The sequence below is a fragment of the Platalea leucorodia genome (assembly GCF_965183815.1).
Source record: "Platalea leucorodia genome assembly, chromosome: 9".
NCBI lineage: Eukaryota > Metazoa > Chordata > Aves > Pelecaniformes > Threskiornithidae > Platalea > Platalea leucorodia.
In genome coordinates, this window is record NC_138831.1 from 50,451,884 (window position 1) to 50,475,414 (window position 23,531).

Below are 23,531 nucleotides of genomic sequence, written 5' to 3' on the forward strand. Positions count from 1 at the left end.
TTCATAATTAACAAAACAGGGGAAGAAATTGTTTCACACATTCTTGCTGGTCTGCGGGAATAGATTGATCAATATATACACCCATAAACCTTCTGTAACTTGTACATCTGTTTTTAAAATAGTTTAAATAGTTTTCTGCAAGTCTTTTGCAGTATGCCACCTCCCCACCCCCCCCAAACCCCCTCGTTTCTGTTTGTCAAATATGTGTTCTTATTTCCTACCGAAACTGGTGGTTGTAGTTCGCACGCTTTTAGGACAGGGTTTAGATGAGTTTTGGAAGGGGTTTTTGGTTTTTTTAACCAAGAGATGCACTGTATAGCATCTCTTTTTGCGAAAAGGATGCTTAAGAGTATTTGTTGTTTATTCTTTGGTGTTCTTTAGATAACCAGGCAATTCCTCACATAAACTGGCAAATTCCTTTGTCTGTCTTTTCTGAAGCATTAATCATTTTATTATGAAGGTAGGATGACATTGTTACAAATAAGTGCTTTTTTTATGGCTTTGATACTTCATTTTACTCTACAGGATTTAACAAATGAGAAAATTGTTCAGTTTGTTCCAGTGGCTTATAATGCCTATTACTTATCTTGTAACTGAATATTCAGCCATTCTTACTGCTCTTGGTCGTCTTTTTACAAGCTGTCCTGCCCATGGTCAACTTCAGAACTTTTGTAAGATCTCATGAATTGGACATTGTAAGCCAAACATCTTAGGGATTAGCAATTTTTAATACAAAAAGTTTAAGAAGGTTACATACCAGAATTCAAAGCTAAAAATATAAGGTGGGAAATATAGTGAATGATGATGCCAAAATGAAACTGTATAAAATGAAGTTTATTGAAAAGAGTTTGCAGGACTGATTTAGCTGTTCCTGAAGATGACAGATATTTGGAGGACTCTAATTAAAATGGAAAATTCAGCGATTCTTGAAAAATCTGTGTGTGTTGGGATAAACAGAAAGGTGTTTTTTTTTTTTTTAATAGCAGTTTGTCCAAGTTACTTCAAGCAACAAGAGCATGATGTCAGGTTTTTAGGCCTGCACGCCAGCAGCGTGAATGTAGTTGGAAGTACAGCAGCCTTACTGTTCCACTAGGACTTTAAGAAAACTTTCGGGAGTATTTGACCAGTTCTGCTCTTTTCGGAGGGGGAAAGGAAATGTACTTGTAGTTATTATACTTTACAGAATGATTAGGTTTTGATTTAGCAGACATACTTCAAAAGAACAGAGTGCATTTCTTTCTTACACTCAAAATAAGAAGTACCTGCTGTAGAAAGAGCGTACTGTACGAAACTTGCTGCAGTGGATGTGGGACCTTTCAAGTCTGACAGTTTAAGTAGTGAAGATGAAAGTGAGGACAGGTCTTGGGCAGGGGACTTCAAGAGGAATGTGATTCATGGGACGTAGCTACTCGCGTAATTACCAGTGCAGCTGCCGTAGTAACTTCTGCCAGTACTGAAAAAAATCTGTCCTGTCCAGTGCTCTATGGGTCGTAGTGTGAGTGATAAAGATGGGAGCAGCGGAAGCGTAATGCCTTGTTCCGCTTGCCTACTTCAGACCAGCCTGTGCGGATGCAGCTATTTCTGCTAGGTTTCAAACTGACACTAAAGCTTCACAGGATTTCCTAAAGTGTTTAGTCTGGGCTAAAATTTTGGAATTAGAGGTGGTAAGGTTTTGGTTTTGTGTGCTCTGTAAATAATAGTGGAAGGGCAGGGATTCAGAGGGACTGAATTACTCTGATAATGAGGAAAACCTGTTGAATTCAGGCAAGGAAAAAAACCCAACCCTAAATACCTTTTGGTTTTGCACTTCATTACACAAGGTTTTATTTCAGTAATAAATTCATTTGTTTTAGTATTGTAATAAATAGGACTTTTCTAGTTCTCTCTGTGATAATGCTTTCTATTTGCCATTCCTTAAACTGTAGGTCAGACTTTTCATTTATTAATATTTGTTTCCCATTATGTTGAATGGAACATTTACGATTTGATCCAAAGTAGAATTTGGAGTTCGGAGATCTTGAATAATTTGGGGAGATGAGGGATAAGGAATGTTCTGCTAGACCCGGGCTTCCTTTTAGTATAAATACTAGTTCAAATAGGAAGAATCTTTTACTGGGAAGTGGGGGACTTCTGGCATACTAACCCCAAAACATTATTTTCTCTCGCTAACCTGTGTCATCAAAGCTCACTTTTCTAGCACTCAGTAAGTGCAGTTTCTACTTAAAATTTTGTGTTAAAGTGAATTGCCAAAGGTCATGCATCAGTCTAGTGCCAAAGATGGGTCTGGAATTCAGGAACTCTGATCTTTATAGTCAGGGCAGTCTATTTAACTGCCTCTCCCCAACATCTGCATTAGCAGATCATAAAATTTCACCTGTGCAGTAGAAATACTTACTCTGTCCTATTTAAGAGGGTACTTAGCTTCCTTCCCAGCTGTTCTGAGTGTCAGCGACACGTACGTACGCACACACAACCTTCCTGATCTCATCCAGTCTTCCTTACCCTCTTCAGAGAATTGCCAGGTTTGCTCTTAAACTCTCATCTGCCTGTTGCTTCACTTTTGTCGTTTCCACCTCCTGTTTCTTAAGAATTTACCTCCTACAGCTTGTTTGGCATTCTTGAGCAAAGGTTTTTGTGGCTTGATTCAGGAAAGAGGTAAAGAGGGAATCGGGAGTTCCAGTAGGCGAAGTTACCACAAGATTGTTCGTTGTTTCATGATGACGTTCTGTAAGCATCCCTGGCTGTTGCCCCTGTTGACTGCTGTGGTACAATTCCTACAGACTCAAATTCAGGCACAACATGAGTCCTGCAGTAGTCCTACTGTAGGACTGAGCTCTACGATAGAGCGAGACTCCCTGTACTCCTCCCAAGCGTCTCCTGACTGCAAACAGAGCGATAGTAAGTAATGTAGTTCTGCAGCTTCCATGTCTGGCACGTGTATGTAGGCGCTGGGGCTCAGCCCTGATAGAGTGACCTTTTTTGTGGCAGTTATATTGCATATTTACTTTGTCGTAGATGGCTGTCAGTTTATGGAATGAGAGTCACACGGCGTTTATGAAAATGCCATTAAAAATTAAGATTCTCTACAAAATGTATTTTTGCCTGAAGGCTGTGGTGTTTTGGTTCATTTGTGTGTGTGTGTTTGTTTTTAACAATGAAAACCCCTAGCCTGAAAATAGTAGTTTAATCCTTTTTCTGTGCCATCTTGGAACCCCTTTCCAATACAGGAAAGGAGGGTAAAAACTGATTATTTTTTAAAAATTTAAATAATCTCCTTTTGAAGCCAATGAAACGAGAATAATTCTAGTTCTAAAATGAAAATTATGGTTTCAGCTGGCGTAAAAGATCAGCTCATCCCAGAGTGGTTTTCCTCAGTAATTAGGTCTTCACAGTCTCCAAAGTAGGTTAACAAATGCAGTTTAATAATCCTTTAGTTTCTCTGCTTTTCTTTGTGATTTGTTAATTTTTCTGGCTAATGTAGAGGTATGGTGCCTTGTACACCCATCCCTTTTTTTGCCCAATTACATAAATAATTCCATTGTTAAACTCGGAGGTCAGTCACAGGTGGCGATAGGATGTGAAACGCCTGGTTTAGCCAGCGCTCCGAAAGAGGATTTTGCAGTTCTTGTAATGGTTCAGAAACTCACTGAGCCGGAGACGAAGCCAGCCAATGGATTGATAACTATGAAGAATCATAAAATCGTCCATAACTATGAATAATATCCATGAGATGTACAAACCGGGAGGAAGACTCGTGTCCATTTTATAGATGGGTAAATTGAGCTAAGTGTTGTGTACATCGTGTGGGAAACCTAGATCGAGCAGAACTTGTAAATCCAAACTGACAGTAGAGTTACCCTTCCTCTCCCCCCAAAAGTACTCGGTGCTTCTTAGGCATGTGGGCTAGTCTTCAAGCATGTGAGGTCTCTTCTACCGTTTTTTATGTCCAGTTGTAAAAATAAATGCAGCTACTTTTAAGACACAGAGGAAGGAAAAAGTTAATTTAACAAATTGAAGACTTGTGCTAGTATACGTGGATACTTTCTTTATTCAGAGACAGAATGAAGGGGGAAGGAAGCAACTTCTGTAGCGCAGAAGTTATCCAAACCAAATTAATTTTAAAGATAACGTAGATGGGCCTTTTTAGAAAGTTACAAAGCAGGGTTCTCGCGTGCCTGCACCATTGATGCCTTTAAAATGGAAGTGATGTACTGGAATAAGTATAATGAGTTGGTGCTGAATAGGAGGTTGAGTGTGTACTGGATGTGGTGGCCTGGCTCGTAGAATTAGTGGAATTGTTGCCATTGGCTTCATGAGCACTTTGGTTTTGGCTCGTAAGTCGCTTACAGTTCCACTTCTGCAGTGAGAATAAAGAACGATCAGCAAGTTTGTACAGAAGCTGCTGGTAGACATCAGCCATGAGATCTAGCCTGGCATTTAATTAAAATTTAATTAAATAAATGTTTTTCTGGAAATAATTGAGAATCCTAATCCTCTTGTGGCCACGTTGTGTTGTTTTCCCTTCTACGTCGGTACAGAGTTTCTGGGTGGCAAAAGCAAGAGTTTTACAGGTAGTCCGTGCGCTCTGTCCTGTAAAGCTGTGATGCAAGTGCGTTCCGTGTCTGCTAACACAACAGTAGCTACGGCGGTGAAGCAGGACTTGGATAAGTAATGTCCAGTTTGACTTCGGTTGTCTGCAGAGTGAGGGTCCCTGCCTCCTTCCTCATGGAGAGAGGACCCTAAAATATGGGAAATGCTTCAGGCACCACCCTAGCGAAGGGAGGCCTCTACTGAAAGATAAAACTGGGCATGCTGCTCCAGTGAAATACATTACGCAGTTGTTATTTTTTGGGTAACAGCCAAATCATTTGTTGTCCCTCCCCACACGCACTTCCATTTATAAAGGAAGTCTTCAGTCTTTTGAATGTCACACAAAACTGTTCAAACCCAGACTTGAGCAATGGAAATTCAAGTAGTTCCATCAGAGCAATTCAATTGACACCGCTGACTTCTGTGATCTGAACAAAAGATTTTGCTTTAATCGTGTGGGGATATATAAATGCTGATGTGATTGTCTTGTTCCCAGCCCTCCAGATAGATGTAGTGCATTTTAAAGTTTACTGGTATACACCCCACTTTACTACTTGAGGTTTATGTGGTGCTTCAGCCTTTCATAAAATTGCAGGTGAAAACAGTCCCCTGGAAAACAAGGAAGTGTCAGTGTTTTCTGTGGGCAAGCCTGGTGAACGTTGGGGGTTAACACCTAACGTCACAACTGAATTCGGAAATTGGCCCGGTCATCCATTCTGTCTTGAGACCTGTGGTCTGGTAACGTCCATTCGCAAATGATAAATCATTTGAGGCTGTGATTCACAGCTCAACCGTGGTGATGTTCAAGTCAAAAACTGAACTTTATGTCAGAGTAGAGGAGGTTATGATGTCTGATTTTCTTAAATCTGTTTACACTGGTCAGGCTGCAACATATAGTGGGCTGCAAAGCCAACATAAACGTGTTTATTCCCTAACAAGAAGGCCAAGATTCTCCACTAGCTAGAAGCAGAAGTTTCCTTCATCTTGCTTCTGCCACTAGCAGTCATGCTCTTGGACTTCTGTTTTCCCGTGGCGTCTGTGGCTGGTTGCCATCAGTTCTTTTCTCATCTTCCTAAATGCTTCCTTACCATGTCAGGTTTGTCCCTCTCTTGGTTTTCAGTATGTAATCAGAGACCACAGTCGTCGTCTTGCTTCCTCTCTCCCTTATTTTGCATAAGCATGAAACTAGTGGTCTTACCAGCAGTTCTGGTGTTACCTAGTTCTGTTTTCTGTCGCAATTTAGAATCTCATTTTGTCTTCCTGAAAGTGTCTCTGTAAATGAGGCATCAGCTTATGCATCACACGGTTAACCTGGAGATTCTCTTCCTCTGCCAGTCCTCCTCCTTCACTGCCTTAGTCGCAGCAGATGAAACAGCCTTATTTGCTTATCACGCAGGTTCAAATCGGGCATCATCTTTGAAATAAGATTCTCTCTAATTCTGAGTAGGGTTGTCCATATTTCTTTCTACATGAAATCTTAAGTGATGAGGTCTGTGGCCATCTGCCCATGTAAAACTTGGGCAACATGGCACCATCTAATTAACCACTCCTTCCAATATTGTTTTCTGTAACGTGACAAATTTCATGTGTTGCATCCACGCAGAGCGATGCTGCGGAGGGCGTTGTGCAGGACAGTGGTTTGATATTCCATCCCTTCCCTGTGCTCTGCTCTCTTGCTTTCAATAGGAAGTCTTTTTCCTTATCTCAGATCCCACGCTGCCTTGTTTCTCATCACCTCACCTTAGTCAGCTGCTCGTTTTTCTTGATGCAGTGTGCCAGCCTCCATTGTCTGCCTGTTGCATTTAAAACCATTATTTTCATACAATTATTTATATACTTATTTATTATTAGTTGTTATTATTATCAATTATAATTATATATTTATTATTATTTATTATTAATAATGCATACATTATTTTCCCATAAACAACCCTTAATTTTCCTTTACTATGATGACTGCAAAAGTCTTCAGAGTTATTTGTTGATGCACTGTTGGGACTACCAACGCTGCCTTGCTGTTTCTTTGGGCCTCCCTATCTGTCTGTTCTACTGCTGCCTCTTACATTTCTTTTTTTGTGCCCATTGTGGAATTTCTGTCACGTGTTTATCCTGTCCCAGGACTTGGCATGAGTCAGTGGCTAGACTTTAGAGACATTATAGTAAAACAAATAAATAATGATAGAATATGAAATGATCAAACATTGAGTCAGAAGTATGGAAGGCCATCTCATTCAGGGCCGGGTCAGCTACACATAACTTTCTTCCTAGCAGATGTTTATGTGGGCTGCTCTTAGAGGTAAGTAATACTGCAATTTCTGCTCCCCAGTAATTTGCTCCGTCCTTGCTAGTCATAACGTCTGACCTGAATCTTCCTTGCTGCAGTGTAAGCTTGTTTCTTCTCATACAGGCCATGAACAGGAAAAAAAGGTATTTCCCCCTTTGTTTTGTTTTGGTTTTTTAATACTTTAAAGTACTTACAGACTTCATGGTCTTTTTGTCAGGCCCGCCTCCTTTGTTTCTTCAGCCCTTCCTTGTAGGTTGTTTGCTGAACATCTGATCATTCTTGCTGGCTTTCTGTAGATACTCTGTACTAGATACACCCCTCTTAACGCGCAGCATTCCAAAGCTGGGTGCTGTACTCCAGCTGAGACCTGGGTTATATTTGTCTTTGATCCCCATAAAGTGCAGTGCTGCTGTCAAAATAAATAAACACTGTTGACTCGTGTTCACCGTGTAATTTCTCTGCAGCCATCAGATTCGTTTCTGTAGAGTTATTTAGCTCGTTCTTTCCTTCCAGTATTTACATGATTGAAGTGGCAGTAATAATAAGTAGCTGCAGTTTTTCCCTCAACGAGGGTCTCTGTCTGGATGGTCAATATGTCAATGAAAAACTGTTCCTGGAGGGGAGTGTGATCAGCACGAGGAAGTTGCATGGCCTTGAACTGGGAACAGAACTGGAAAAGATGCCGAGGCTGTTCAAAAGCCTCTGGTGCATACAAGCCATCTAATTTTTTCATGGTGGTTTGGCTGTGTCCTTGTAGTCGTGATATCTGTTAGATCAAGTAGCATTGCTCCTCTGATGTTTATCCCTTAGGTATGTAGAGGGAGGAATTTTATCCCTTTTCAGCCTTCATTTTTGTGAAGTGCCTATATACTTGATGAGATGTGTTAAAAAGACTGTCTTAGCTGTTCTTCTCTGGACTTGTTCTTTGCTAGCAAGAATAATCAGATTTTTACTCACTTTTCTGATCTGTTTCACCCTGGGTGTCGCCTACAGTGCGAGGAATCCAGGTTTCATTGCTGAGTCTTGAACCTCAGAGACAACATGAAGCAGCGTAAGTATATCAGATGGTGCTTTGAAGAGTCGGTCAACAGGCCAAGTGGCTGAAATCCATCCTTCCCATCCAATCCCAGAGTGCTGCAATGGGTGAGGAGCAAACTCTGCCAATACCGGACCCAGCAAAATCTTACAATGGTTTTCAGACTGAAAAAAATGTTGGAGGGGCAGAAAAGATCTGGGTAGAAAAAGAGAAGGATTTCTTGTTATTAATCACTGTCCACATTGAGTGCAGTACCACTATTCTAGGCCTTGGAAAATGACATGTTATTTTCTTTTAAATACGATGAAACCTAGAACTAAGTGGCGGATATTAAATATTGAATATACAAAAAAGGATTTGTCATCTGCTAAGCATAAGGAGACTTCACTTCAAAAAGAAACAGGCTGGCTAGGCCCTGTGTGTTTGTTTTTCTTCATATGGATGATGTATTCCCATTTCTGTTAAAGCGAGGTTTGCAAATGGAAGTGCTTTTCCTTTACACAAATGCTATTACAAAAATTGCAAGTGATTTAATGGAATGAGCCTCACAAAATATTCACAGTTCACCCTCTTGTGTGCTAGAGTTCAGCGTTGTGCAAACAGGGTCAGAAATTCTTTGCTTACCTAGCAGCAAATTGGCTGCTTAGTCAGATATGCAAAACACCCTGTTGAGCATATAGTGCTGAAATAAAGTTTTGATAATTTAGCTTTCTTCTCTAGTGCCATTTGTTGCGGGGTCAGACTTTTCGGCTAATCGCTGTACAAAGTGCCGCAGCATTCTGTGTGTCTTCTGAGCGAAGCTCAAGCACGGATCTTTACGCTGGAATGCGTGCTTGGAGATGAGCTAGGGAAATACTCGGAGGCTCCGAATGTTATTACTGCCGATGTGCTGCGTTACTCTCTTTGAAAATTCCCAGAGCTTGCGATATGTTGTGTATATTTAAAAGCCCCATGAGGGGAGGAATAAAATACATTCTTCTTCTTTCCTCCATACTTCATGAATAGCTTCTTTCTTGAAAATACAAAACGATACAACCTTGTTTATTTTCTTATGTCTACTTCTACTGTTTTTACAGTAATCTTAAAAATGTACTCTTTCTGTCATTGTTCCTTAAATATTTGCTTTCCTATCTCAGCCTCATGAGTGGAAAGCCATAGGAAATGAATGTTTGTGGTTTATTAACATTTTAAGTTCGTCTGGTGGTTGAGAGTTCTAGCAGTCACTGCAGTATGGGCAAAACGAGTAGAGTTGCATTTTCAAATCTTGGGTCTGTATGTGGAAATTCTGCGGCCACCCTCTGTTTTTTCCCGAGGCGGTTCCACAGGTCAGTCAGACATTCGAAACTCAAATTAATTTGTGTGAAAACAGATGAAAAAAAAAAAAATGCAGTTGGCAATTATGGGGTATCTTACTACAGGCATCAGAAAATAGAGGAATGCCAGCGAGCATAAATGAGAGTGTGTGCTTATACAGAAAGGTGGGTGTTCATCTGAGGAAATAGGCAGGCAAGGATCAGATTCTGAAAATACAGAAGGGCTGAAGGAGCGTGTGCGGGTACGTAGAGCTGCGTGCCGAACGCGTCTGCCCGTTTGCAGTGACCGTCCATGCAAATCGAGCTTTGTGGATGCAGATGAGCTATACTTGTTTTACTGGGCGTATATCTAATTCACACACAAGTTCGTGACAAGTGATTATACAAATGAGAACTCAAATGACTTGAGTGTCTTGTATTAATTAGTATGTGAACTTTTAAGACACTGATCTACATGGTCATACATATTTGAAGATACATCTCTGCGTACAGGTTACTTAAGGTAAGTTCTAGTACCAGGAAAAGTATTAGTCCAAGGACAGTACAATGATGTAAACAGGTCACCTTTGGCTTTTTATGCTGTGAGGTAAAATGGAGAGATTCTGATGTATTCTCTACTAGGTAGGGGTGAGCACTAAAGGTGGCTTTTTGTTCCTCTAAAATGAAGACAGTGGCTCACCAGCTTCTGGTTTTCACGGGCACCAGCAAAATATCTTCCCTTTGATTTCATCTTCAGCTTGTTCCAGCTTTCCACCTTCCTCTGTAAATACTCACAGTATGTCTTTACTCAGCATCTCTGAACGCAAGGGAAACACGGCTGGAACTTAAAGCTAGGGGTAGGAAATGGATTTAAGCAAAGGAAGATACTACTTGAATATTTTTTTTTTCTACAAAGAGCTTCTATCACAAATTCACTTTATAATTGCAGAGCAATGTTGTATTCTCCAGAAATATCTAAACTCCACCCAAAAAAAGTCCATGATAAAGGAGAGACAGGAGTGTAGATGTACCTATAGAGAGCACGTTTTTGCCTTTTTGGGTTTTTGTTGGTTGGTTGTTTTGGGATTTTTTTTTTTTTAAAGGGGTATCCCTTAGATTCCTGCCAAAAGGTCTTATTACTGAATCCTGTACATTAAGCTCATTAAGTGTTTTAATTAAAAAGTGTAGGGACTCCCCTTAAGTCTTGATTAGATGCACACGTACACTGTTCCCTCTGTTGAGAACCATCTCCTTCACTCGGTTCTGGCCACCTCTTCTCGTGGCCTGATCCTGTTTTGACAGAATCCCCCTGCAGCTGACTTGAGGCCTGACTGAGGGGGGGAACCCGCAGATTTACAGCACAGTCAATCACATATATAGAAAGCCATCGGTTTTAATTGATGGTGAAATTGTTGAAATTGGGGAAGAAACGCTCTTGAGGTCCTTAGCGTTGCTGTCCTCTCTGATCTCCTTGGCAATCCTTTTTAAGCAAGTCAGGTCCTTAATGTTAAATATTGAGGTTTTGATACAGGCAAGTCCACCTCACCGCAGTGATTAAGTGGATCTGTCCTGCCCTTTTACAGTGGCTTTTTTTGGCAATTCTTTGATCACGTCCAATCTCCGATCCCTGGAAGATGCCATCGTTTCCCAGGGTGTGCCTCCTCTTGACAAATCAGTTCCCAGGGAGCTGTAGTTCGGTGGGGTAATCCTGAAGTCAGATAGCCCCCTGTTGCTAGCCTATGCCAGTACCTTTTAGGGATTTCTGTCCTACGTGGAGAGTAGAAGACAACAGGATGAGGAAAAGCCCAGGTTTGGATTTTGACAGGTACCATTGTTTCGGCAGGAGACCAGTGACTGAGGATTTCCAGATCACTTAAAGAGGAGGACTGGAATGAGCTGTGCCGAGGGAAAGCGGAGCAGAAGGAGCAGGGTGCATGTCCTTGGTATCGCCATGACCAAAACTGGACTGTGTCATCTTCAGATGCAGTAGGCTTGCGAGCAAGTGAAGGTCAGCGAGCACAATCATGTATTGAGGAGTGCTGGGAATCAGGCTTTGAGTTAACCAGGCCACCCCGTTCAGAACCTCAAACAACAATAAAAAGATGACTGCTGATTAGGCAGACCAAGTGAAACAACAGGAATGCTGCTTGGAAGGTGCTGCAAGTGGGCTTCAGCTGTACCGCTGCCCTTCTCCTTGCCTGCTCTCCCCAAGACAGAGTTCACAAGAACCAAACCTTGAGGTAAGGAAGATGTGCTGCTGTTGTGAGATTAACACTGGGGAAGTGTTCAAATGAAGGAGGTGGATCCCACTACCTGCTGGTTATTGAGGTCCAATAGTCTTTTTATTTCATAACTGAAATTGTAGGGAATATCCTGTAATAGCGAGTAGCAGAGTAGAAGCCAGTTGCTTATCTGGTGAAGCCGATAAAAGGACTGGTTTGGGGTTGACTTACTACTAGCTTGCGTGATGAAGCGTTTTTTTGATGTGATAATCATACCTGCTTCTTATTTGTTCATTAATAGCAGCAAATACATTTTAGCCTTTCTTGCAAGGTAGAAGAATGAACATTAAACGTGTATCTAGACAACAGCCCGCCTTTCAAACAGCAGCCGTGAAGTGCCACAGTGTTTTTAACCTTCCCGTTTATTCTTGCTTCAACGTAAGTGTATGTGACTTGGCTGTCAGTGTGGCCGTAACTTAGCACTGAAATGAAGCCATTGCCTAATATACATAGTCAGATATTCGAAAGCCAACAAAACAGCCTTCTCTTTGTGTGGATGGCTGTGACTGTCTGGTCAATGTCATCTGTGTTAAAGTGCTTTTAACTTGTTGCCCAACACAAAATGTGTTATAGCAGCACTTCATTAGTATTAACATTTTTCTGGCCGTACCCACTGCAGTTTCCAGGGTCTTATCTTGTGTTTCTGGCTCTGGAATTCTGCATCTCTGGATTTCTAGAAACAGAGTTTGTTAATCTTTCATGCATTTAGTAAACATATATCCCAAAGCAGACTTTATTTTGTCTTTTGCCTAGGGGCTGTGTGCATAGAGCACAGCATATGTTTTGCTAGCTGTACTTGATTTTAAGAAGTGGAAGTAAGTAATAGGGTAAAATCCTTAATGTACACAAGTTTGGACCAGGAGGGCTATGAAATTTGCATAAAAGAGAGGCATTTGTGGCTGTCTTTAACATTATTTTAGCTAAGTATGTTCCTAAGGCTTTTGTATTGAAATTTCTTTTTACCAGTGCTCCATGATTTGCAGATGTGTTGCTCCTCAGCAGAAATAACTGGCTTGGCTATTTTGTAATGTTATTGTTAGAAAATCCAAAAGTAATACTGCTTAGAATCGCCTTCTACAAAGTTTACTATTCCACTGCTAGTGATCTTTGGCAGATAGTAGATGTAAAAGATTTGAGAATGACAGGAGTGACTAGCCATAGCACTGAAATAGGAGCAAAAAGAGGGAACAGCGTGATTGAGCAATCTATGTGGAACATTAAGATTTCTCCAGATGTGACTTTGCACCCTTCACGTCCCCAAAAGGGGTTACCAGTATAGATCAGGTGTACGTAGAACCTAAGGAAGCATTAATCAGCTCCTAGACTCCTCAGCAGGCTGTGAAACACTCTCAGGAACAGTCTGCTAAAGAATGCCGATGATCAAGCGATTCTTAACGTGCATTTCATTGGGGAAATGTGTTGTCAGTCAATATCTTGCCAAGCCGGTTTAAAGGGGTAGAGATTCTGGGAAAACTGGTGGGACTGGAAGTAAGCAGTACTCTTCTAATATTAAAATTGAGTTAGGCTTCTGAATAAAAAGTGATTATTTGCCTAATTTCCCTTCAGATGTTCTAATATACACATGGGTCCAAAGCTAATTCTCTGACTGTTTAATAGCTTTTAGCTGGTTAAGATGCAGACCTTAGAATTGGGGGGGGGGGGGGGGGGGGTTGGTGAACGATGACAACTCGTGGCTGGAAAATGAGGTAAGTAGAAAACTTTGGAATTTTTGTTGTTTCTTCTAAAATCTTCTTCATGGCTTCTGTTATTTCCAGTTTTCTCATTCCTTTCTGATCTCTTATTTCTGTGGCTCTTTCTCAAAAGCTGCTGTTCCTGCTTGTAGCATATAGCAGAACGGGGAGAAGTGGTTTGTAATGTCATCTTTTAAAAAAAATAATTTTCCATGATGCCTAGAAAACAGGATGGAAAAGAAATCCTCTTTATCTTTTCAGAAATATGGCTTACATTCCTTTTTTTCTGTTGGGAGACTGTGGATAACGCAGAGGTGGGGGGCTGTCAGCTTTGGAAACCCTTGCTTGCAAAGGCAAGGATTTGAAGTCGCAGCCAACATTACTTCTCCCCAGGTATTTGAGTTAATGAACATAAATAGAAACCAGATAATTTTAAGCCACCTGTAGTAAAGCAATTTCCTTTGCAGAGCAAATTTTGCTACCATCTCTCTCAGATTCTGACTATGCGCACCCCATGGGACAGAAAACTTCAGGATCCAATGTAAGATCTCGGCAGGCAGGAAAATTTTTTTTTTTTCCTTTTAAAAAAAGCGTCACTAGTTGCACTTCACCTTTTGTTTCTAGGGTGCGTAAAGAAAATTCACAACCTGAAAATAAAACCCAAAAACTTTTTCAATCTTTTCCCCAAATGAATCAATTTGGAACATTTTCTTTGAGTAGACTGACCTTCCCTTTAGCTGTGTGTGCCTGTCGGATAGGCTGTGTTCTCCAAAGACTTCCAGGTGTTTAAGATCCTCATTCCTGAAGGCAGCATGTGAAAAAAAAAAAAAAAACTCTAGGAGTTTCTCAAGTGCATCCACATTTGAAACCCGTCTCCGTATTTGCATTATGCATTTTGCATTTCAGCCACTGCTGAGAGAGCAGAGTGCCTGTAGTGCATAGGTACGTTATGATTAAGCTATTTTAAGTAATGGTATAGCTAAACAGCCTGGTGACGTTTTGAAACAGGCAGTCGTCGTTGTGGTAAGCCATCTCATGGCTCACTGTGGTGCTGGCAATTACTGTGGTGGGTGTTGTACGAGTTGTGTCGGGGTAATTGAAATTTGGGACTTGATCTCAAACCGAGCAATCCCTGTGATGCTTCTTGGTTTATACCATAAGTTTCTTTGATATTAACCCCCACCCCAAAGTAGAGACAGGCTCTAGCGAAGAGGAAGAGCGATGTGCATCTGCACTGCATTCCTCGTGCTGGCGAGTTCAAGCCGGCTGCTGCAGGCTCGTGTAAAGATAGGCAATAGATCTAGACCCAGGGACACTGAGAAAGGGACTGATGTAGAAGAACATGCTGCTTTTTGATTTGTCTTCTTCCCCCCCCCCCCCCCCCCCCCCATTGAGAAAGTTCATGCAACAAATGCCAGTTTGGGGATCAGCCAGCTGACCCTGACTGGGAAGTGCTGTAGGTCTGCAAAAAGAGACGTTGAGGATGTCTAGGATGACTTTTCTCTGTTGCAGATCTTGTTTTGTGGCTCCGCGACGTTGATATGCATTCACTACTGCCTCCTCTCCAGCTGCAAGTCCATAGCTAGCCAACTTGGTATTGACAGATAAATCACTAGGGCTTCTCTAATGGAGCCAGCACTGCTGACTGGAAGGTGTTTGTCCCCCCTTGGGTTATTTTTGTCTGAGTAATGCACAGGAACTTGATAATGGTTTGAGATCGTTTCTTTTTTTTATTTTTTTTTTCTCTCTCGGTGGAGTTTCTGAATTGCACGAAACTCAACGATGGGACTCATCACAGAATCATTTACATTGGAAGGGACCTCCTGAGATAACTAATCCAGCCTCCCAGGTCAACTACAGCAGGTTGTCCAGGACTGTGTCAAGTCAGGTTTGGAGACTATAGCTCCTCTCTGAGCAACCAGCTCCAGTGTCTGACTACCCTCACAGTTTGGGGGGGGGGGGGGGGAAGTGTTTTCTTGTGTTTTTGGGTTTTTTGTTTGTTTGTTTTTGAGAAGAAAAGGGCCACAAGACACATGCAGGCCACAGCACATTTTGTGAGTGTAGAACCAAGATGTTATTCAGGAGAACCTTGGCTTTGTCAGCCCTGCCAGGTACTGGCTGTTTCTGTCCTCTCTTCTGCCACACTTTATGGAACCTTTACTCCATTCTTCCACTTTTTATCTCTGTTTTGGCCAAAGCAGGCTCTCCAAGAATGTGTTTTGTACCATTTTTCCTTTGGCGTAGATTGGCCAGGAATTCGGAGACGTTAGCAGCTTTGTTAGTAGCAGTCCCCAGCATAGTCACGTAGTGGGGGGAGAAAAGAGAAGATTAATTCTAATGGTTAGGTGGAAGATGCCAGCGGAGAGCCTGGCAGAGGCGCAACAGCGGTTGGGGGTGACCAACTGCCTGTGAACTCCCTCTGTGTCCCAGTAAACCTATTTCCTAAGAGCTTCTGAATGCCAGTTGTTTCCTAACAAATTCTTCTGTTTATCAACACAGAATACTTTGTAACACCAGATAGCAAGCAGAGCTGGAGGAAATTTCCAGTATAGGCAAATTGTTAGGCTTGAGGCCTGAACGTATTTTCTGGATCTTAATGCCATCTCTGTGTTCCTGTTATCTCAGATTCCTAATTTAGATTTGAGATCTCTAAGGGGTTCATTGGAACATACTCTTTACTAGCACTTCAAAAATGTCAGGCATATGTTTGTCAAATTTAGAGCTGGTTTAAGCACAATTATGCATGCATTTAAGCATAGTAGCTAAGTGATTTCATGAACTGTATCAATAAGTTTATACTAATATAATTACACTGATACTAGCAAGTTTTATGAATCAACCGTATTTGTTTCCAAACAAATGTAGTTAGTTGTATCGGTAGAAAATCTGTGCATAGGCAAACCTTTACTTTTGCTAATCATACAGTATTACAAAGGTGGGATGTGTTTTGTAAGATGCATCATAATATTCTTTCCCTTAAACAAGAGGAAACTGAGGAGTTGGAACAAGACACTTTAGTAAAAGGTGGGTGTAGATTTTGTTTGGTTTGGTTTTTTGTTGGGTTTTGGGGGGGTGGGGCTTGTTGAGTTTCTATTGTTTGGGGTTTTTTCTGTTTGAGAGACCAGGGGGCTATAGATTTCAAGGAAGAAGCATGCTTGGCAGCAATCCAGAGATTGTTTCAAGTGTACCATAGTCCAAAAAAGTAAAAAAAGTCAGAATAACATGCAGAATCGGAATTGTTGGGACTGTTTTGACCGGTGATGACCGGGGAAGGGCATCTTTGGGTGAGCGTGGGGGCTCCGAGCACGGCTGTTCCTAAGGGAGCAGGAAAAAACCACTGAATCAGGTTCTGCTCCCGCAAACCATGCGGTACAAGAAACCTGCCCATCTGGAGCTGGGGGATTTGATGGGTGCAGGGGAAGCAGCCGCGTGGTGTTAGGGGGTTGTCGGGGTGCTTACAGGGAGGCACAAGAGGATGGGAGTCCCACTGCGATAGTCCAGTCCCTAAGCTTACTTCTCTCTGCGTGCAGAAGTGATGTGACAACCTGCAGCCCCTGGTGTGGCGTTGCCAGCATTGAATATCGAAGTTAGCCTTTTCCTTCTGTTCTCCAGTTCTACAAACCCTGTGTGAGTGCTGCCATCTCTAGCCCTTGGGAGTGCTGCTGTACTCCGTCTGCTGCTGCCACCTGGCAGCGGTGTCAAGCCTGATTCATCTCTGAGTGAGGCTTGTTTTAAAGGGATGAGCCTACATTTCTAAATTAGCTGTATTTGAACTCACCGAAAGGTAGGCCAGAGCCTGAGCTGCCAGCCCTCAGCACAAAGAAATTTTATTTGAGAGGAATGCAGTAGAAATCCGAAGTCTCTTGTCTAGAGTGGATGCCATGTTCTCTCCAACTGCTTTGCTGGTAGAGGAACCTCTCGGGATCAAGTTTGCACTGGTTTGGTTTAGGGACTAAACTGGAATGGGCAGAAATGTTTGGACAGAAGTTTCCTATCAAAGCATCTGTCTTTTAAAGTGAATGTGTTGATGTTTCAGTAACATTTGGGGGGAAAAAAATGTAAAATCTTCAAAAATCGCAATCATGTTTTGGTTTGTGTTTCCCACCTCGTTTTATATTTGATCACGTAAAGGGTCTTGTTTGACTTCCAGACTTCAGATGTTATTATTTTCGGTATTTTGAGGTGGTTCTCATTTCAGCAGCTCCAGCCAGGTGCCGCATGTGGAGCAGCTCTGCTGGCCACGGGGAGCTGCCGTTTGGTCACAGCTGCTCTGAGGGGTTCCCTTCCCCGTGGGTGCGGCGCTGGCTTGCAGGAGTTGCTGCCCGGCCCTTCGGTGACGGCTGCCAGCGCCGTCCCCCGTCCCAGCACAGGACCACCCCTGCAACGGCGGGTTGCTGCAGACTGGTAGCTGGGCCACTCTGTTTTCTCCTCTGTTTTGAAATGCAGACATCAAATGTTCTAGTAAATTTGTTTTGAAGCTCTAAAAGAAAACTTTCATTTTCCCATGTGTTTTCCATTTTGTTAGTTTTGCAATATCAACTTTTCATCCTGATTCAGATCTTTTTTTTTTTTTTTTTACCAAAACAAAATCTAGCATTGTCCTGGAACAGAAATCCCATTTTCACACATGCATTTCCATTGATTTTTGTGAGACTACTCACATACATAAAGTTAAACAGCTACAGAGCGTTATTGAAATCACAACCATAAATTTTGTAATAGGTTAAAAGTGTCCTGTCAAACCGTGGATAATAAATTCTGGATATAATGAAATTGTTCATAACTTTTGGGGAAAAAAACAACACTATTTCCCCCAGTGATTTACAATGGCTGTAATTTTTAAAGGGCCTAAAATAACTTTCCCATTTAAAATTATTTAAAATACTTCCCTGAACAAACAGGGATGCTATGTTGGCCATACTGCTGTCTAATTAAATATTTACTATACTTCTGTATCTGGTGGCTGAACCAGGAACCTGGAAGTGCTGATGCACACAGCTCTGAACCGGCGTATCTTCCAGCCCCGACCTTGGTGGGCTGACCCTCCGCCTCCCACACCCTCGCTTTGCTCTGGCTCCTCTCACCCCGGCACTGTCGCTGCAAGCCTTTCATCCCTAAAGCTCTTCTGGCTTGCATGGATTTTACTTCCAAAACTCTCTTTGACAGGTGAAAATGTCTTTCTTTGAAGTTCCCTGGAGAGGCAGATTCCCCTTTGGTCTGCAGTTTGCTGCGCCAGCGCCCGCTTCTCTCTTTGTAAATGTTTCTGTTTGCTCTGTGAGCCTTTTGCCTCTGCTGTGCTCTAAATATTCCTCATTTAATGAAGCAAAGTTCTTTAATTACTATTTTTCTTTGTGGAATGGCTCACGGTCCCTTGGTCTTTTGATACTATCAGACTGAAAGGGGAAAAAAATCCTTTAAACAATTTTCTGACTCCCTCTAGAGGATTTCTTTCCAAGCCCAGAAATAGCTCCGCGGTGGGAGAAGCCGAGCAGTCAGTCACTGCTCCTGCACAGCCAGGTTTCAGTGCAGATTACATCTTTTCCAGTACCTACAGACAGCTTTTTTTCTGTCAGTTGCTGCTAATGTCTCCCAGATTTTATTCCCACTGTTCTTTAAATATAAACGCTCGCAGTTCATTTTTCCTTAGGCAACGCAAGCCCGGCGTTCTCTGCTGAAGGACCCCGCTGCAGTTATCACTGCTCAAGGAACGGCCGTTCCTGTGATGTGCTGACTCCTCTGGACCAAACTTTCCGAGGCTATCACGTAGGAAGCTTAATTTTAACGCCTTTTGGATGCCTTCTTTCCCATTGCAATAGTGAAATTTAATGTCTGTCATGAATAGCAACTCATTTTCATGATGTCATGGGGTTTTTTCCCCTTCATATCAAGGGATACACATTATTTTCTTATATTTCTGTCCTTTCCTATTGCTGTCCATTGTGCCATGCCACAGGCAATGAAAAGTGCCATTGAAGTCAGATAGACTGGTGTGGCTTCTTTACAAAGGTCACAGGCAGAGTGGAGACCTTTTTACTGGAGCATGCTGGTGCAGTCCCTCTCTCTGAAGGGTGAGAGCGTGGTGTCGGTGGGCTGTAAAGAAAAACGCTCCAGTGCGCTCTGTGTGAAGCTTGTTTCTCCGAGACGTTTAAATGATAAGGAATTTATTCCTCATATTGCAGATGCATTATCTTACGTAACCATTCAGTACCATTATCTTATTTAACCATTTCAGATCTGCTGTCTTATTTAACCAGGGGAATATTGCTAGGAATAGTTGCAAAAACCAATCCTGGACTCTTCTTACTGCCACTTCTTAGTTGAAAATTCTTTCAGGATCTTCCTTAGCAAGCAGCTGCGGATAAGGGCTAATAGCTGGATTATTGCTGCACTAAATCATTCTCAATTTGATATAGGTTGCAGCCACCTCTAATTCACCCTCATATTTCCTAAAGGAAATGTTAACCAGAACAATCACTTTAAAAGCAGTAGCTAATCATGGGCAATATCATTTGATTCTTTTAACATACTTACAATCAAGAGAGAAGTAAATCACGGTGTGACCAACTAACGCTGCCATCAGTCCCCTGGACGAGGGTGCGTGCCCGGACCTCTCTGCCTCCGCCCTCCCTCGTCAGTCCTGTGCTCCACAGTTCAGCTGGTTTCTTTGGAGAGCCGGGACGTGGATGATTGCATCCATGGCAGAGGCTGCAGCACAAAGCTGATGTCGGGTCCCCCTTCTCGCCCGTCACAGCCCTGGCACGTACTGCCGGGATGTGGTTCCCCCTGCACGCCCCAAACGCAGCACAGATGTGCTGCGAGGCGCTGGGACTGCTGGAAAGACTTCTAATGTAAAGCTTTAAAGCAGCTCACAGTGTTTTATTAAAATGCGCTGGTTGCCTACAGCTAGCAGGGTTATTTGGACCCCTCGACCAAAGTCCCTGCAAAAGCACAATAAAAAGTACCCCGGAAGGTCCGGCGGTGGTTTGCGGGGGGTTTCTGAAGGGCGCGGCAGCAGCAGGCACTGCTGGTACGGTGGAAGCAGTTAGTTATTGCTGGTCGTGCATCCTGCCTACAGCTGCGTATTTCTCCACCTTAATAGCAGCAAATTGCGATTGCAGTAATTTCGTATTTTTGTCCTGCATCCTAAAAATGGTTCGGTTTTACGGTGTTTCACGTGTGATAGCAGAGACCCCCCAGAGTGCCAACATTTAAATGGACTTACTTGTTTTTTCAGCATATGGCTAAGGCACGCCTGCATCCTCCGGCCCGATGGGCGAGGTTGGCGTGCCCTGCGCTGGTCCAGTAGCCGGTGGAGGCGATTTGTTCCCCCGCTCCCCGCCTGGGACGGGTGGGCTGGGAAGGGGAGGCCCGGCGGGACCGGGAGCGGGGCTGTTGGGCAGCGGCGGGGCTGGGGCAGGCACCGATGTATTGTGTAGCTGGCCCTGGGCTCACATGCCCGTTTACTTCCCAGGAACCGTCATGTTTTGTGCTGTGCTTTATTCGCAGTGCCGAGCATGTAAAAGCAGATAGGAAGCATTGGAATTATCCATGAAGGGGATGCTGACCTGCTTAGCTGCATATATAATTGCTCCCCAAATTTAATACTGAATACCAAAACAAAATTTTAAAGGGACCCTCATTATACTACTGAAGCTAATGGCATTAGATATAGTCTCGTCAGTGTTTCCTAATACTTATTTTTAAAAGGTGGTTGTAAGTGCTAGAAGCCACGTAGCTTCTGTCTGCTTATAAAAACATATTTATGTCCTGTCAGTTCTAGGTTAAGGGTTGTTACTCCATCACATCATGAGGGGCCTAGAGGAACATCGTGTTCACGTCTTTAGGGAAGTGGCAAGCTGAAATAGCTCTTCTGCAGCGCTTAAAGTAGCAATCTGGTGTGAATGCTTGAGCTTTTCTGCCACCAAGCGAGGCAGAGCGCAAAGTGATGAGTGACTGGCTCATCTTCTCCCCGCAGTCGTCGTCTCCCGTGACTGATGTTGCTTTAAAATTTCATTTTCTTCATTGCATTTTCTACCTGTTTCTTCAAATTATTCTCTCGTTGCAAAGCTTGTCATTTGTTTCACTGGAGGTATTTATGACCCAAAGCACAGGCGTTTGCTTAATAATAGTGCATTAGTCTGTTGTTGATGGAAATGGTAACTTACATCAAGACTCCTCCTCTTGCTTAAATGAAGACTTTATCAAGAACGATGTTGTCAGATGTGTTACTTGGAGTTCAGCGCGTGTCTGAAAGCGAGGGAGCAGGACGGGGAGCGGAGGAGCGGGAGCTTGCCCGCAGCCGGCCGCGTGGCCGTACGCTGCTGGTGTGGGCTAGCGAGGGCAGTCGAGGAGGGGGAACGCGCCTGCAACCGCTGTTACCAGCCTGAGGAGGAAAGCTCCTCAATTTAATCCAGTCTGAGCTCGCGTTCCTCCATAGCGTATTGCTCTTTAACCTTCAGAAGGAGCGGGCACAGAAGAGATTTGATATTTCTGTTTGTACAGGGACTCTGCCTGGTGCTTAATTGTACGTGTGCCTGCGGGAGGCCGTTGCTCGTGTTAGTCATGCTGCATAAAACACCTTTTTCCCTTTGATTGTTTGCTGAGCAATGGCTTGTTAGAGAAGACCAAAAAACCTTACGTACTTGCTCAGAGATTGAATGAACTGGAGTAAATCTAGGGCTTTTTTACAGTCTTCTGTGTACCTTTTTATGGAAAATATATATATTTTAAATAACTAACAATTATAGAAAATTTCACAGAAATGAAAATAATACTAGGCTTTGCCTCCTGTATAGTAATAAAACTTTTATATTGTCTCCACAAACTTCTGCCTGAATAGACTGTTAAAATACTATTTGTACCGCAAGGCAATGCAAGATAAACCTGTTAAAGGGCACCTATTACCTGGAACCTTTCCTCCGTTGCACATACTGTTCCCAGCGTGGCAGAAGTTGTAGGGCTGTTGCTGACCGAGGCATAAGGAACATTTGGAAAGAGCAGAAGGCACTTGCAGAAGCCACCAAAGTTCGTAATATTTCTATTCTGTTGGCAGTTTACTTGATGGTATCATTTATAAATGTCCTCTGTGGCTATAGAGGAGGGGACATATCTTTTTTCTTTACACATTGAAGAAATCAGTCCATGTGATAGCGCTGCCTTTGAGTTCCCAGCTGACAGCATTTAGTCCGTCAGCATCTTCTGTGGGACGGCCACCGCTGTTTCAGGGGATGGAAGGCCTTTCTGGTGAGCCTGCGGGCGAGAGGGTGCAATGTCAAGTCACAGGTGCTGGGCCTTCTGCTCCTGCCCGAATTGCGATTCTGGGGAGGTCTGGAGGAAATCTGAAAGAAGACAGCTGAGTACAAATCAATATTTTTCTTGACAGCCCTGGTCCTCTTCCTCTCTTTCCAATTTACATCTGTCCTCCGGAGATGACAAATGGCAGTGTAGTAACCAGAGAGGCTTTCCATCTTCTGGATTACAGTGTGGGTCTGGGGATGGGTTTTTTTGTGATGCCACGGACAAAATGGATTAATCGGTATACTTTCTCCACTGTAAACCCTTTGAGATCGCTTAGATTTTCAAATTCTCCCATTATTCGAATAGGGCTATAGCTGTAATTTTTTTTTCCCTGTTCTCAGGTTAATTTTTAGTTATTAAGATTGTTCATCTAAATTATGAAATTAGAGAACTTCATGCTATTGAAAGCACTGCATGAAAGTCTCCGTAAAACCTCACTTGTTGGAGAACTGCTCATGTGAGGAGAGCTCTTTGTCATCAGAGGTCGATTTTTCTTTTCTTCTGTGGTTTCAGCCTTGCCCCAAACATGATTTCTTGTGTGGATGCTGTTCTGTAAACAAAGTTTTAGCTGAAAAAGTTACAGAATCTTATTTATTCCATACACGTTGAGGTATTGTGAAGCCTCATGAAAGGCAGAAGAAAGCCAGAAGTTTATTTGCATTCTTTCAGCAAAAAATAACACCGTTTTTAGCAAATAAATGTTTGTGTAACATTTTAATTTCGATTTTGCAATGGGTAGGTTTGTTTGCAGCTCTGTTTCCTAGCTTTTGGTTCCTGATTAACCACAAAGGCTTTAACAGTGAAATTCTTATTATTTTACATTGTCTGTCTCTCAGAAAAACATAGAATTAGGAAACAATTTGAAGTATTTTAGGTTGAGCAGTTACCGCAACACAGCCTTACTATTAAGCTTCAAGGTTCAATATTGGCTTTGACATTTTTCCCTTTGTGTGTCTTTTTGATTTTGGAGGCTTACCGAAGTGCAATTTTTAAATGATCTAGATAGTAACATAGCCATTGTAACGGTCACACCGTAGAAGCGGTTGTACAAACGCCTGC

General features: G+C 42.6%; 1 long non-coding RNA gene across 6 annotated transcripts in view; it reads left to right on the forward strand.

The window, feature by feature from the left end:
* The window catches only part of LOC309594781, a 31,710-nt gene that overhangs the window by 4,152 nt on the left and 4,027 nt on the right, over positions 1–23,531 (forward strand). For 5 of the 6 annotated variants that reach the window (XR_014229132.1, XR_014229134.1, XR_014229135.1 and 2 more), the window contains one exon: positions 11,046–11,442. This is a non-coding gene — a long non-coding RNA (uncharacterized lncRNA). Of the gene's footprint in view, positions 1–11,045; positions 11,443–18,822; positions 18,939–23,531 lie in introns of all 6 variants that reach the window. The other variant, XR_014229133.1, reaches the window with a different exon arrangement.